Genomic DNA, 13,374 nt, shown 5'->3' with positions numbered 1-13,374 from the left:
TTATTTTTTTTCATTATCACTTCACAAATACAGTGACATTGATCGACCACGATTAAGAATAAGAAACAACTACAGACGCTATAGCAAGAATTGGTCATTTCGCTGATAAAAACAGCAGCGAAGGAGGGCCTGCTTGGGTAAGTGCTATGAGAGCCGACGCCCATCCTTCATTCGCACAAATTAACCACTGCATAATCACAGGGCTGGTTTTAAATAGCTACTATACCGGATGAGGAGAGAGAGAGAGAGAGAGAGAGAGAGAGAGAGAGAGAGAGAGAGAGAGAGAGAGAGAGAGAGAGAGAGAGAGAGAGAGAGAGAGAGAGAGAGAGAGAGAGAGAGAGAGAGAGAGAGAGAGAGAGAGAGAGAGAGAGAGAGAGAGAGAGAGAGAGAGAGAGAGAGAGGGTAGGTAGATGCCAGGGCGCAGTTTACAGAAAGGGCAAAACCGTCACACTGTAAATCAATGAGACTTTATTTACTGTAAATCAATAAAAAATAATTGAAATCCAATTATTACTAAAGTCCATCCAATTACTAACGAATCGGTTCATCCTTTATTATATTGAGCCATATTAAAGCGCATGAGGGTCTCTATTGCTCTGGAGTCTCATGTGTTAAAATACGCCCTAGGTATTTCACAGTGATTGTTAATGAATGCAGCTTATGCGGGGTTATTAATTAACGTGAATTTTATGATTTGTCGAAAAAAAAATGTGTTGATCGTCCGAAAACTTGGAATGAAACAATACAGAACAGAACAACTCTGTAACTCTCAACGTATCTTCAGTGCGATAGAAGAGGGCTTTAAATGCGCTTAATGGAAGAAAATTGGGGAACATGTGTTTTTATTAACCCTAGAATATGTAGTTAATGGGTATCGTAACTGTGAGGGTGCTATATAAGTAATAATGTATTGTACAAGTCTTCTTTATTTTATTTTATTTATGCATCGCAAAAATGATATATATATATATATATATATGACGCTGAAAGAATAGCTGCGTTAAATCAACGGCAAGGAAGTTCATTGTGACGTTATTAGAAAAGAACGTGATGTCACAATGTAAATCATTTGTAAATAGGTGCAACACACAAACCGAAATATTATAGTCTGTGCTGAAGATTTAAATACACTGAAACTATATGAACATGGTTTTAATTAAAACAATAGCCAGTATCGTGTATCTATATCGGTTGTTGGGAGATGTAGCAAACTGGTTTTGACAGGTCTGTTTGTGACGCGATCATATACATCTTTTTTTTTTCGTAGTAAAAGCGTGAATGCTGTCAATCGAAATACTGCAATATTCACTTTCTACCGCTAGGGGTCAGTCTTCACTAAGAGAGCAAAGCCCCTTCATATTGAATGCAGCAGCCTGCATGACGTGGAGAACTATATAATTGATATTTATCTTTCTTTAATATAGTGGAAAGTTAAAATAAAGAAAACCAATGCTTAAAATTATTATTATTTTTTTATGTATATACATTTCAAACTATATTCAACGCTAATAGTTTTTTAAAGGCTACAAATAATATATTTGTCACCAGTGTGTGTGCGTGTTTTTTTTTTTTTTTTTTTTTGTTTTGTTTTTTTTTGTTTTTTTCGTGGTTATTCAGACCTCACTGATTTGAATTTAAAATGTTAAAATGAACGTTAACCATTTTAAAGTATATATATATATTGATATATATATATATATATATATATATATATATATATATATATATATATATATATATATATAAATATATATATGTGTATTTTTGACACTAGCCTATTGCATTATTTGTTATCAATTTTAAATCATGTTATATGTATAAGCGAAAAAACACTTGCGTATTCCAACGCATATATTACAGGTAAATTTATAAACATTGTATGATATTATTATGATTTTATGGATATCTTGTCGTTTACCTTTTATTTTTTGTAAATTGAATGAATTTTTTTTCTGAAATGTGTTTATGTTTATATTATATGGTCAATATATGTATATAAATATATATATATATGAATGTGTGTGTGTGTGTGTGTGTGTGTGTGTGTGTGTGTGTGTGTGTGTGTGTGTGTGTGTGTGTGTGTATAAAGGTATTTTTTGTTGTTGGTAAAAAAAAAAAAAAACATTAAAATGACAAATACTGAAAATATATCTGACAGCAGATATGTATGGTGTATATGGATACATACACATTTGCATCTATAGACAAAACAAGAGATTTTATTTGCAAATAAAAAAAAAATGTAAAATCAAATTAAAACATTTTACAAGCCGTGGTAACAATGCGTCCTTCAATCGGTGTTACTGCTTGCTCTGCCTTAACAAGCTTGTAATAAACACGTCTAACAATGAGGACACAAGCCCCTAATTCACCCTTAAATAACCTCCTTCGAATAGAAAGAGCGGTCTCTCATTCAAAACCGAACACTTAACAATAAAAAAATAACAAAAACACAGGGGCAGAGGTCAAGAACTTCTTCATTCTTTCACCTCCCCCCGCTGCCCTTGCTACCCCCGAGTCCTCGAGCCTCTCTGGTGACACTCCGCTCGCGGACACTCCTAAACTCTCACAAAAAACAAAACAAAACAAACAAACAAACAAAAAAACATGATATTTTCTATAATTCTTAAAATGAGCAGTCATAATTTCCAATATCAAGATCTTTCACAGGCATACACAGCATACTTATTGGAATCCTTTAGTTCTGGGAATTATTATGACTGCATTTGTGTTACATTAAATATAGTCATATTGTATACCTATGTTTCATTTTCTCCTTCTCCTAGCATACTGTATAGTTGTATGGTTTTTAAATATGGGATAATAAGTTTTAAACCTGGGCTTGTAAATCTATTCTACACTTCTGAAAGTGAAACAGTAATGTAAAATCATTTAATGAGGTATAAACTGCCTTTAAAAATCGTTATAAATCTAACCAATATGTATTATTATTATTATTTGAATTCTGATGCTGATTCTCAAGAAAGGACCTATTTCCTTGTCAATACCTCCCATCCCATATTTACAAAAAACTTTATTTAATGCGTTTATTGTATTTCATTATTGAAGGCGCATAGAATACGAATGAAAAATACAGGTTTTAAATTAAAGTAAAAATAAAGATATACATTTTAAAAGGTGTGCAAGCCCAATTATTAAAAAGAGAAAAGGTTTGCATGTTTTTTTTTTTTAAATGGAGAAACAGAAGTAGATGTTTGTATTTTAGAATTACTGTGTTGTTTGTGTTTGTATTTCTTTTAAAAGTTCAGACACAGAGTCATATTTCTGAGAATACGCCTATATCTAAATGTTGTATAATGCTGCGCATCTAAATTATTCTGCCAATAAAAACAAAAGCAGGTCCTGTGTTTTTAATTGTCTACAATAAAGACAGCGGCTTCAGTCAAAAAACAAGGAGCAAATATAGATCTGCTATAGTGCATGTTAATTCATTATAATCGTCCCATCGCCGTTTCGAACATAGCTGCTTACGGGGCTGCTGCTATTGATAAAAATAATAAGATTTGTGGCAAGAACTCAATCAACCGCGTCCACTTTTATACAGAACGAAACGCATCTGAAACTCACAACCGAACCCATCAAACAAAATGAAGCGGTGTCAACACGATTCACAGCGAATCACTAGAATTAAAACATACAGTTGATAACTATATTAACCTTTCATATCTATCGTGTTTATGTTGTATTTAAACTAATCCAATTGGTGTCTTATGCAGTACCACATAAAACGCAACGTTCAGTATATGAAATGTCTGGAGAGTATATCATAACTCTTATTATTCAGCGCGGGAAAGGGAATCTACAGTTGGAGATTATGGAGGTTATAACATAATCTATATATATATTATATATATATAATATATAATATATATAGATTATATATAATACAATGGTATATATATTAATAATATATACACTATGATGTGTGTGTGTGTGTGTGTTCTCTCTACATTGTACATACGTTTTTGAAAAGGCGATTCTCAGTGTCCTACAGGTGATGTAAAACAATATTCCTTAAATACAAATAGAACAAAATTACATGCATGAAAAAAAATACAATTTGAACAGAACAAGATGAAAACGTGCCTCGTATTATATTTCAACTTTTTCGCTGCTTTAAATCTTATTTAAGGGGCTTAGTAATCCAAACTGAGTTATGTGATCTGCACGAGTCTTTATTTTCTGGGAGGAGGTTATAATGTAATTACTGCCAGTGCGTTTTATAGGTGACGTATAGTCCTACGTGGGCAGTTTTTGCCCAAGTGCCACATTTTATAGGCTCCCCCCCCCCAGAAATGATCTCTCGTAATTTTCATCCCTCTTAATCCTCAAACACACAGCCCCTTTTTTAGACACGAGAGCGCCCAGGAGCTCCACATACCCGCCTGTCCGTCAGCAAGAGTGAAGGGACAGGGAGACAGAGAGAGGGGGAGACCGAGCTATCCACCGAGAGATAAAGGGGACATCAAGGCAGAAATAGCCTTTGAACTTAAAGCGTTCTTGGAAAGACAGCAAGAGTTGAGCAACGACAAGGTAAGTTATATAGGGGCTTTTCCTATTATAAACGAACCCGTATTTGTAATGACGTTTCTTAGATATATTTTGTTTATTGGAGCAAGTTATTGGCTTGTTTTTACTGTTTTTTGATGCTGTCTTAATATTAAACATAGTGTATTAAATTGTGATAGTCAGCTGTGATATGCCATATACAGGTTCTGTAATGTTATGGCCTGCACTTAAAAACAAAAACAAAAACAAAAAAACCCTAATATTGCAACATTAATCAACATATATATATATATATATATATATATATATATATATATATATATATATATATATATATATATATATATATATATATATATATATATAATATATGTATGTGGTGATATTACCAGTATTTAATTTTTCTTTATTAAAAAGTTACATTTTGGAAGCAGTGCATGTAAGAAACATTTCTCTGTGTGTGTGTTGCAGAATAACTCTTGCTATATTAGAGGCTGGTGCAGTTCATGTCTTGAGTTTATTTAAGCGGTGCGCTACAATAAGCTGTCTAGCAAAGTGGGGACAAAAGAGCCCCGTTGTGATTCGAACCAAGAATGTGGATGTAGTTAAATTGCAGGACACGTCCTCCGAGTGTGGGACTGTATTGAGAATTAAAGACAGAGAGAGAGAAAGAGAGGACTTGTTTTTTCTTTATGGGCTGGTGAGAAAATGTTCAGACTGAAAGCTGGTTTGGCGTCTTTATTTCATCGGCAATGGAGCAGATATAATTCAATAGGAAATGCTGAGATTTTTAATGAAAAGATTCACAGGCACACAGCAAACTCTGGCTCTTGTGAATTAATTATTATGGCAAATAAACTCCAAGAGACTGTTATTGTTAAACAACAACCAAAAAGAAAGACAAAAAATAACCCTATCTTTCACACACAAACACACAACACACAACACACAAACACAAACACACACACACAAACACACACACACAAACACAAACACACACACACAAACACACACACACACACACACACACACACACACACACACACACACACACACACACACACACACACACACACACACACACACACACACACACACACACACACACACACAAAGAGACACAACATCTGTGTGTGTATATATGTGAAAAATAATAATGATAATAATCATACAAAAGCAAAAAGGAAAAGAAAAAAAATAATACACACCTGGATTGCATTATGTTTGGATTTAACTTTGCCGGATTATAAATTAATATATTCATATTTATTTATGTGTGTATTTATATATTTATTTTTGTATTTATTTATTAGCAAAATATCATCAAATATAAAAAAAAAAAAAGAAAAGCACTTCAATGGTGATTTAAATAATTTCCATTTTCTTCACACCATACACAAATAAATGCAATACTTAGACAATTAACGTAAACCCAGAAATCTAATTCGGATCCAATTTTAACAACATTTTTTTCATTTCAGCCATTTCAACCGTCAAACCTATTACGATTTACTGTGCATTTAAAATAAGCCGAGGTTCATATATATATATATATATATAATATATATATATATATATATATATATATATATATATATATATATATATATATATATAGTTATGGTGTGGTGGTAAAAAAAACAGTTAATTGTCTATTTTAATGCAATCAAAAGGATAACATTACGTTTTTTTACTGTAAATTAAAAAAAATAAAAAAAATTGTCATTCCCATAATGGCAACAAAAAGAAGTATTAACCGTTTTTTCATCTTATAAAACGGGCATACTTCGCCCGTTATAATAATATATTATAATAATAATAATAATAATAATAATAATAATAATAATAATAATAATAATAATGGAAATGACAGCACAGCGAAGTCAGAGAATTGTTTGTAATGCACCTGAACGAATTCTGTAGCCTGCCTGTGAAAGTCCTGTGAGCGGAGGGAGGGAGGGGTGAAGGTTTGATAATGAACATGACCTCTCTGTCAGTCTGTCTGTCTGGAATTTGATGGATAGCATTTTCTGCCTAAAAGTTCAGCCGATGGAGTCTCTCCCGCTGCTCTTACCGCGAGCGGGGGCCTGCGGCACGACTGCGAGCCACTGTCTTTTGCCCTCAAACCCAGCACCGACCTTAGAATGAAGCAACACTCGGCTAAGAATGGCTTTCTTTATTTCATCAGACAAACTTCTGATCTGAACTGAAAGCGATACAGTTTTGTAAACCCCCCGACCTCTCTTTTATCCGAGCAGATTTTGCAGGCGAAACAAAATCAGGGGATTATTCAAAGGCTCAGTGTGTTCCAGACCATCGCTTCACCAACAAGACCGATTGTACTAATCTGGCCCTTTCTATACTGCACCCGGGCTTCACTTCTCACCCGTTGTGGTTCTATTTGTTTTTATTTGTATGTGTTTCTCAGGGTATTGCTTTATGTAAAGCACGACAATCGGCATCGCTAAACACAGATTTAATTATGGTCATTGTATTATTTTGTATGACAGATGAGTATTATCTTGGCCAGAATGTATATATAATTTGACTCCATTTAATATTAATATGGGGCTGGTGTCACTACCCTGCTGTTTTTGCATGATATTTCCACAAGTCATCGTGAGCTGCATTCAGATATAGCAGGGCTTTGCATTAGGTTGTATTGTCTTGTATAAAGCACCACACTTTTTCTCGAGCATTGCATTGTACGCAGCCCAGTCGAAGAGGCATACAGTATACAGGCAGCTGGGTACGTCGACAGCAAACACAAAGAGAGTGTTAACATGAGATACTTTCAAATATTTACAAGAATCGAGAGGCACGATTTGAACAGCATGTCTAAAGCAATGCAGATTGCCTATTTTTTTAATCAGGCTATAATAACATATATATTGCTGCATCGTTTCGATAGCATTTTTTTTCTATGACTGTAGTGTGTCCACTGAAAAAAAAAAATCCAGGTATATCTATTTAATTAATTATACATTTTAATAACGTTTCTCCGGCATATTACATCGAGTGTTAACGTGTTAATTGAGATATCCAATGTTAATCAAGGCTTGGAAATTGGTAGGATTGAACACTGTCATTCCTGTTGGTTTAGAAGGCATAGAACTCCCCCCCCCCCCCCCCCCCCCCCCCCCCCCCCCCCCTCCGTCGTTTTCCAGCTCTGTGATTGGTTCCCCAGAAGGCTGCTGCTAAAGTGACGTCAGTGCAGACTTCTGCTGCCAGGAGACGAAGCTGTTGGATAGAAACCAGAGACTTGGAATCGAGCGAAAGAGACGGAGGGACCAAGAGAGGAAGAGAGATACAGACAGACAGAGAGAGAGAGAGAGAGAGAGAGAGAGAGAGAGAGCGAGAGGAAAGAAAGAGTGAGCGAAAGAGGAGTGAGAGGGCGAGATAAAGGATAGAAGGAGAGGTTGCAAGTAGGTGCAGCTTTTTACAGACAGCTTCTTCCCCATCTTGGAAATAATAGAATGCTGTATCCCCGCGGATCCGTGAAGAGAGACATTGCAATGCCGAGGATTGGCATCACTTCTTAAGAGACCCGTTATATTTACCGAGCCCGCGTTACTGCCGCTGCTGCCGATTCCCATTGCACTGCTGCATTTCCTCGCTGCCCTGAAAAGAGAAATCAATGCTTTTCACTATATCGAAGCAGGCTTCCAGTGCTCCCAGTACAGCTATTTGGGCGAAAAAAAAAGCAAAAACGAAGATTTTGTTTTTCACTGTACAAAAGTAAGGATTCTATTTCTGTTATAATCGCTTATAGTTCTTTTGTTCTGCTTCATGTATGTATCTAACGCCTACATTACATTTTTAAATAGGTAGCACTAGTAGCGATAGTAGTATGCGAAAGTTGTCAATATGCACAGAGTTCTGTATCCCTCTGTCATATATATATATATAGATAGATAGATAGATATATATATATATATAGATAGATAGATAGATAGATAGATAGATCGATAGATAGATAGAATCATTTTATTTTAAAATAATTGTAGACACTGTATGTACTTGCAAAATCTGCCACGGTTCGATTGTTTTACGACGCTCTCCTGCAACAGCTCGGACCAGTTGACCCAGAACCGAAGATAAGGCCGTGGGCATCGGCATGCTGTTTTATTCCCGTCACTTGCCTGCTCTCTCGGAGTTGCAATTCCACGGTCAAGTCCAACAGCGGCAGAGAATGGGGATGTAAATGACTCCCCAAAATACTTCAAGTTTCGAGAAGCCGAGTGTACAGCATCTGACTGTACGATTTTATTGGTGGGATAAAAACAAACAAATAGAAAACAGAAACTTAGGTCGCAGTAACAAAATACATAAAATGTCATTACACAATTGTTACTGATATGAAGGGGTTTTAATTTTAAATGTCAGGTGCGAGTCTGATGCGAGGTGCACGGCTGCTGGTTCAAGTTGATTAAAAGTCACAATGTAACATGTATGTGTTTAATTTAAAGCGGAGTGGCCGGTTGACGTGCTTATTTGTCGTGCTTATTTGTCTCCTTGTTCCTTGCTCAAAGAAGCCCGTGTTTACAATGCTCGAGCATTGCATTGAAAGGTTAGGGTTTAGGAAATGCCCATGAAAAATGTACAGCATTGAAACGCGACGCGACTAGATACAACAGAAAACACGTCTATGAGCTGGATAAATAGAGGCCAAATCCAACTAAATATGTGCTCGGTGCAAATCAAAAGGATCTGTAGTCTTTGTGTAGCCGATATAATTTTACACAATTTGTACAAAAAAAGACAGAGCAAGAATGAAGACTAAATAATACACTGCACTTTACACATTTTGATCGCATGTGTTTCAACACAAACACGAACACAAGACAGTAAATAGGAATGTAATATCCCAACATTTATACAAATGACTATACTGTCGCCGCTCTAACAAGACTAATACATCCACAACTACTACTACTAATAATCGCAATAATAATCATCGACGCCTCAGAAGATTCGTGCTTTAAGATGCTGTGGATTGGTCTCGGTTTGTTTTTTTTATAAACTGGAAATGTTGCAGTGCTTCTGATATATTTTTCCCCCTCAGTGTTTCGATTAAAATCGTGTATTTTCCAGGTGTAATTACACTTAAAATATTGTCCCCAGGGGGTTGTAGTTATTGTCAATGTGTGTTACTCTTAGGCCTTGGTTCGCCTCTCCCTAGCCATTACTTTTCTTTTTTTCATTGTTTTAATCCGTGTTGACGTTGTTTTTGCGCGGATAAACAGTTCATGTGAATCACAAACTTTGGGTGAAGGATAACAGGAAAAATTGTATACAATCTGCTGAGCGCTAATTTCTTCATTTTGCGTGATTTTTGAGCATCTGTATTCTCTTAATTACTCTTGTGTGAAAAATGACAGTGCCAACTCAGCAGTTAACCCAATTAGCACACACTACACTGGAGGCTCGCGATAACTCGAGGCTAAAAATAACTTCTCCTAATTAAATTATGCGACGTCAGACGCCTAGGACGTAAAGTGAAAGCGAAACGTGAGTTCACCAAGAGGTGCTTTAATTAACATTTGCATAAAAAAAACCACCTGGTAATTCTGACTAGAGCTGCGATAGACTTTCATACTTACTGCTTTAACAGAATCCATATTGCAGATATTTGCTTGGTCTTCTGTTCACATTGGTATTATGAGTCAAATATTGATTCTCATAACTGTTTTTTTTATGTTAAATAAATCAGTATTGTAACACAAAGGCCATTTTGTGATCCTGTTGCCGGGAAGGAACTGTCGGGAAGACTGTCTCAAAGTGTAGATCAAATTGTAAAAAGAACAGAATTGGTTCCGATTCATAATTTAATCTGAAGTTAGGAATATTATCAAGTAAGATTCTGAATGACATCCAATCCCTGATATATTTAATTCCATCTTTCAATTGTTTTATTAAAACTTGTAATAATACAATGCTCACTTGATTTTTTCCCCATTAGATGAGCGTCTAAGGAAAAAAAAAAAATTATAATCAATTCCAATTTTACGTTATGGTAATCAAATATAAAAAAAAAAAAAAAAAAAAAAAAAAACTGAACGTATAATTTAAAATACGGTCTCTCGTCCTGCGCGTTGCCATAACGGTAATGTATAATATTGAACACATTCACGACAAGTGCGTTATACTACACGAGGTTTTTATATTATGATATTATTAAATAATAATAATAATAATAATAATAATAATAATAATAATAATAATAATAATAATAATAATAATAACACGTTTAAGCAGGCTAAGCACTAAACACGAGCATCAGAAAGAATTGTAACAGCACCATGGTCAGCGACAGGGCGAACGCGGTGACAGCTGTGAGGGCTGGAACACTCACCTGATAATTACACAAATGAAGCATGCTAATATAAGATTGTATTTTAATTAGAGTAATTGTATTGGCAGATTTGCTTATTTTTTGTGAAATAGTGGGTTCAGTCTTGAGAAGTCTTTAGAGGGTGGAAAGGTGTAGGCTTTGTGTGCTTGTAAAACTATTGTTGCCTTTTTTTCAATGCAATTGCAACGAGCAGCTCCTTAATGGTTCCATGTCTTATTATACACAGGACAACATGTTTATATTTGAAATAACTACAAGTACACAGGACTCTGGGTAACTGGCTAGTAACACAAAACAAAACAGCACCAGGAAAAAAGGGGGTGCTACATATTAAATGCGACCCCATTGCTCAACAGGCACATCCAGCACAGCGATATGTAAGGAATATTGTTTGTACAGTTTGAGTCTATGGGTAAAATGTTGCATCTTTCAGACTATTGGGCAGGCCTGCCATTTCAAAGTGAAAGGTTTAGAAATTCAATTACAATCTCTTTAATAATGTTTACGTTAGTTTATTTGGTTTAGCAGTGACGCATTTTTTATATTTTTAGATCTCTTTCTTATAACAACTTAATACACAGCAATAATTTTTGCTAAACATGATGCTAATACGTTTTCATATTTTACTATCGTACTATTATTATTATTATTATTATTATTATTATTATTATTATTATTATTATTATTATTATTATTATTATTATTATTATTAGTAGTAGTAGTAGTAGTAGGTAGTAGTAGTATTTTCTAGTCTTAAAAGTGAAATGTACCGTACCTTATAATTTGTATTATATTTAAATGTAATATAGCCTACTGGTAGAATACCTACAATTTATATGATCTGGTTCACAGTTCAGATACAGCATAGCTACTGAAATGAGGTTTCCATGGCCGCTCTCTATAGAAACATAAGAATCATAGGGTTTAGAATACTGAACCCTCGTGGTTCTATTCCAGTCAGTAGAACCCTCTGTGTTCAGTATGTATTTATTTATAGGGATAATTTCTATTTAAAATTTTTAAACTACTTATCGTTTTTATTAAAGGTACAATGTAAACCCAAATTTGTAAGCATTTATTTCAATAAATTTTAAACAAATCTAAGTGTTTATTTGAATTGTTGTTGAATAATACAGAACACACAAATAGTAAAGTGTAAGGTATATAAATACCAAAACATGTTTAAAATGGGTTTTGACATCTATGTTTAATTACTAAACATGTGTGTGTGTGTGTGTGTGTGTGTGTGTGTGTGTGTGTGTGTGTGTGTGTGTGTGTGTTGTCGCGATGGTGATGGACATCTCTACTCTCAGTTTGAAGTTCTAGAACATCTGGAGACAAGTAGAGATTCAGCAAAAGTGGATGCACTTTGCAAAAGTTGTTCTTGAGGTGCTGCCATCAAGTTGGTTAGGCTACAGTGGCTTTTGGGAAAATCCAATTCTGCATTTTTAATTTATTTATTTATTTATTTATTTATTGCAAAAAACATGCAGTTTTGAAAGCTAAAGCAATATCAGAATTGTAAAATAGTAATAATGATAATTATAATGTTGCTGTATAAATAGATCCGTAATGCTGAATTGTAAGAAACCTGGAGATTTTCTCAACAGCTCTGGAAACAGGTGTTTCAGTGTCACAAATTATTTACGTACCCTACTACACTTGTTAGAATGCGCAAAGCCTAATAATTACATTTCAAATTGCACTTACCTGGCACAGATTGCAAGAAAACTCTGGTACTGTGTTTGTGTTCCAGCACAGCAAACAAAATGAAGCTAGGATCATTCTGGGGTGATGTACACGATGGCATCATGCATTCTGATCCTTTCAAAGTGCAATGGAAAACTTGAATGAACTATGCTTCACAGGGCATTATGCAGCAAAAATATATTGTATTAGCAAAACATTGAGATCCCAACTGCTGTTGCTCAAATAGGGAACCGAAAACAATGTTCTCTGTTCAATGTCATTTGAATGCGGCTGAATTTAGTTTTAGAATTTGTTCAATCAAGTGCCAGCTTTTCTAAGAATTAGAACATTATTTGCATGAATCTTACAGTGGCCTGACCCTGTAAGATTCCTATGGTGTATAACATAGGTGTAAGATGACCTATGTTAGTAATAACATAGAGTTTCCTCTTTGGAGGGAATACCCTTTTTGTAACCTACTGCTGCATCGCAGTTAAAGACGGTCTAGGTTCTATATGAATACACAAAATAAAGCTGTAGCCAAATGTTGGTGAATAAAACTATTTCCATTTTTAATTCTGAGGCTTTATTTAAAAATAATTGGGGTTTGAAAGTAAAGAAAAAAGGCGGGAAAAGAGCCCCGATTTGAATGCAAGACTTGCATTGGGCCTGTCAGCGGTGATGTCAGCAAGTAAGGTTCTATTACCATGTGAATAGGGCGGAGTTTGGTGAGTAAGAGGCAGCCCTCTTTTTCCCAGCCTCTGGTAGACCCTGCTACATGATTTGCATGCAAACCAAGA

At 34.9% G+C, this 13,374-nt stretch overlaps 1 long non-coding RNA gene across 4 annotated transcripts in view; it reads left to right on the top strand.

Annotated features, from left to right (window-relative positions):
* Positions 1 to 4,368: 4,368 nt before the first annotated feature.
* Positions 4,369 to 13,374, top strand: part of LOC121299202 — a 37,125-nt gene continuing 28,119 nt past the window's right edge. Inside the window, exon 1 of one of the 4 annotated variants that reach the window (XR_005947370.1) lies at positions 4,369 to 4,554. This is a non-coding gene — a long non-coding RNA (uncharacterized LOC121299202). Of the gene's footprint in view, positions 4,555 to 7,874; positions 8,269 to 13,374 lie in introns of those variants that run through there. The other 3 variants (XR_005947372.1, XR_005947371.1, XR_005947373.1) reach the window with 3 other exon arrangements.

This window comes from Polyodon spathula, chromosome 24, assembly GCF_017654505.1.
Source record: "Polyodon spathula isolate WHYD16114869_AA chromosome 24, ASM1765450v1, whole genome shotgun sequence".
NCBI classification, from domain to species: domain Eukaryota; kingdom Metazoa; phylum Chordata; class Actinopteri; order Acipenseriformes; family Polyodontidae; genus Polyodon; species Polyodon spathula.
This window is presented reverse-complemented; position numbering and strand designations above follow the sequence as displayed.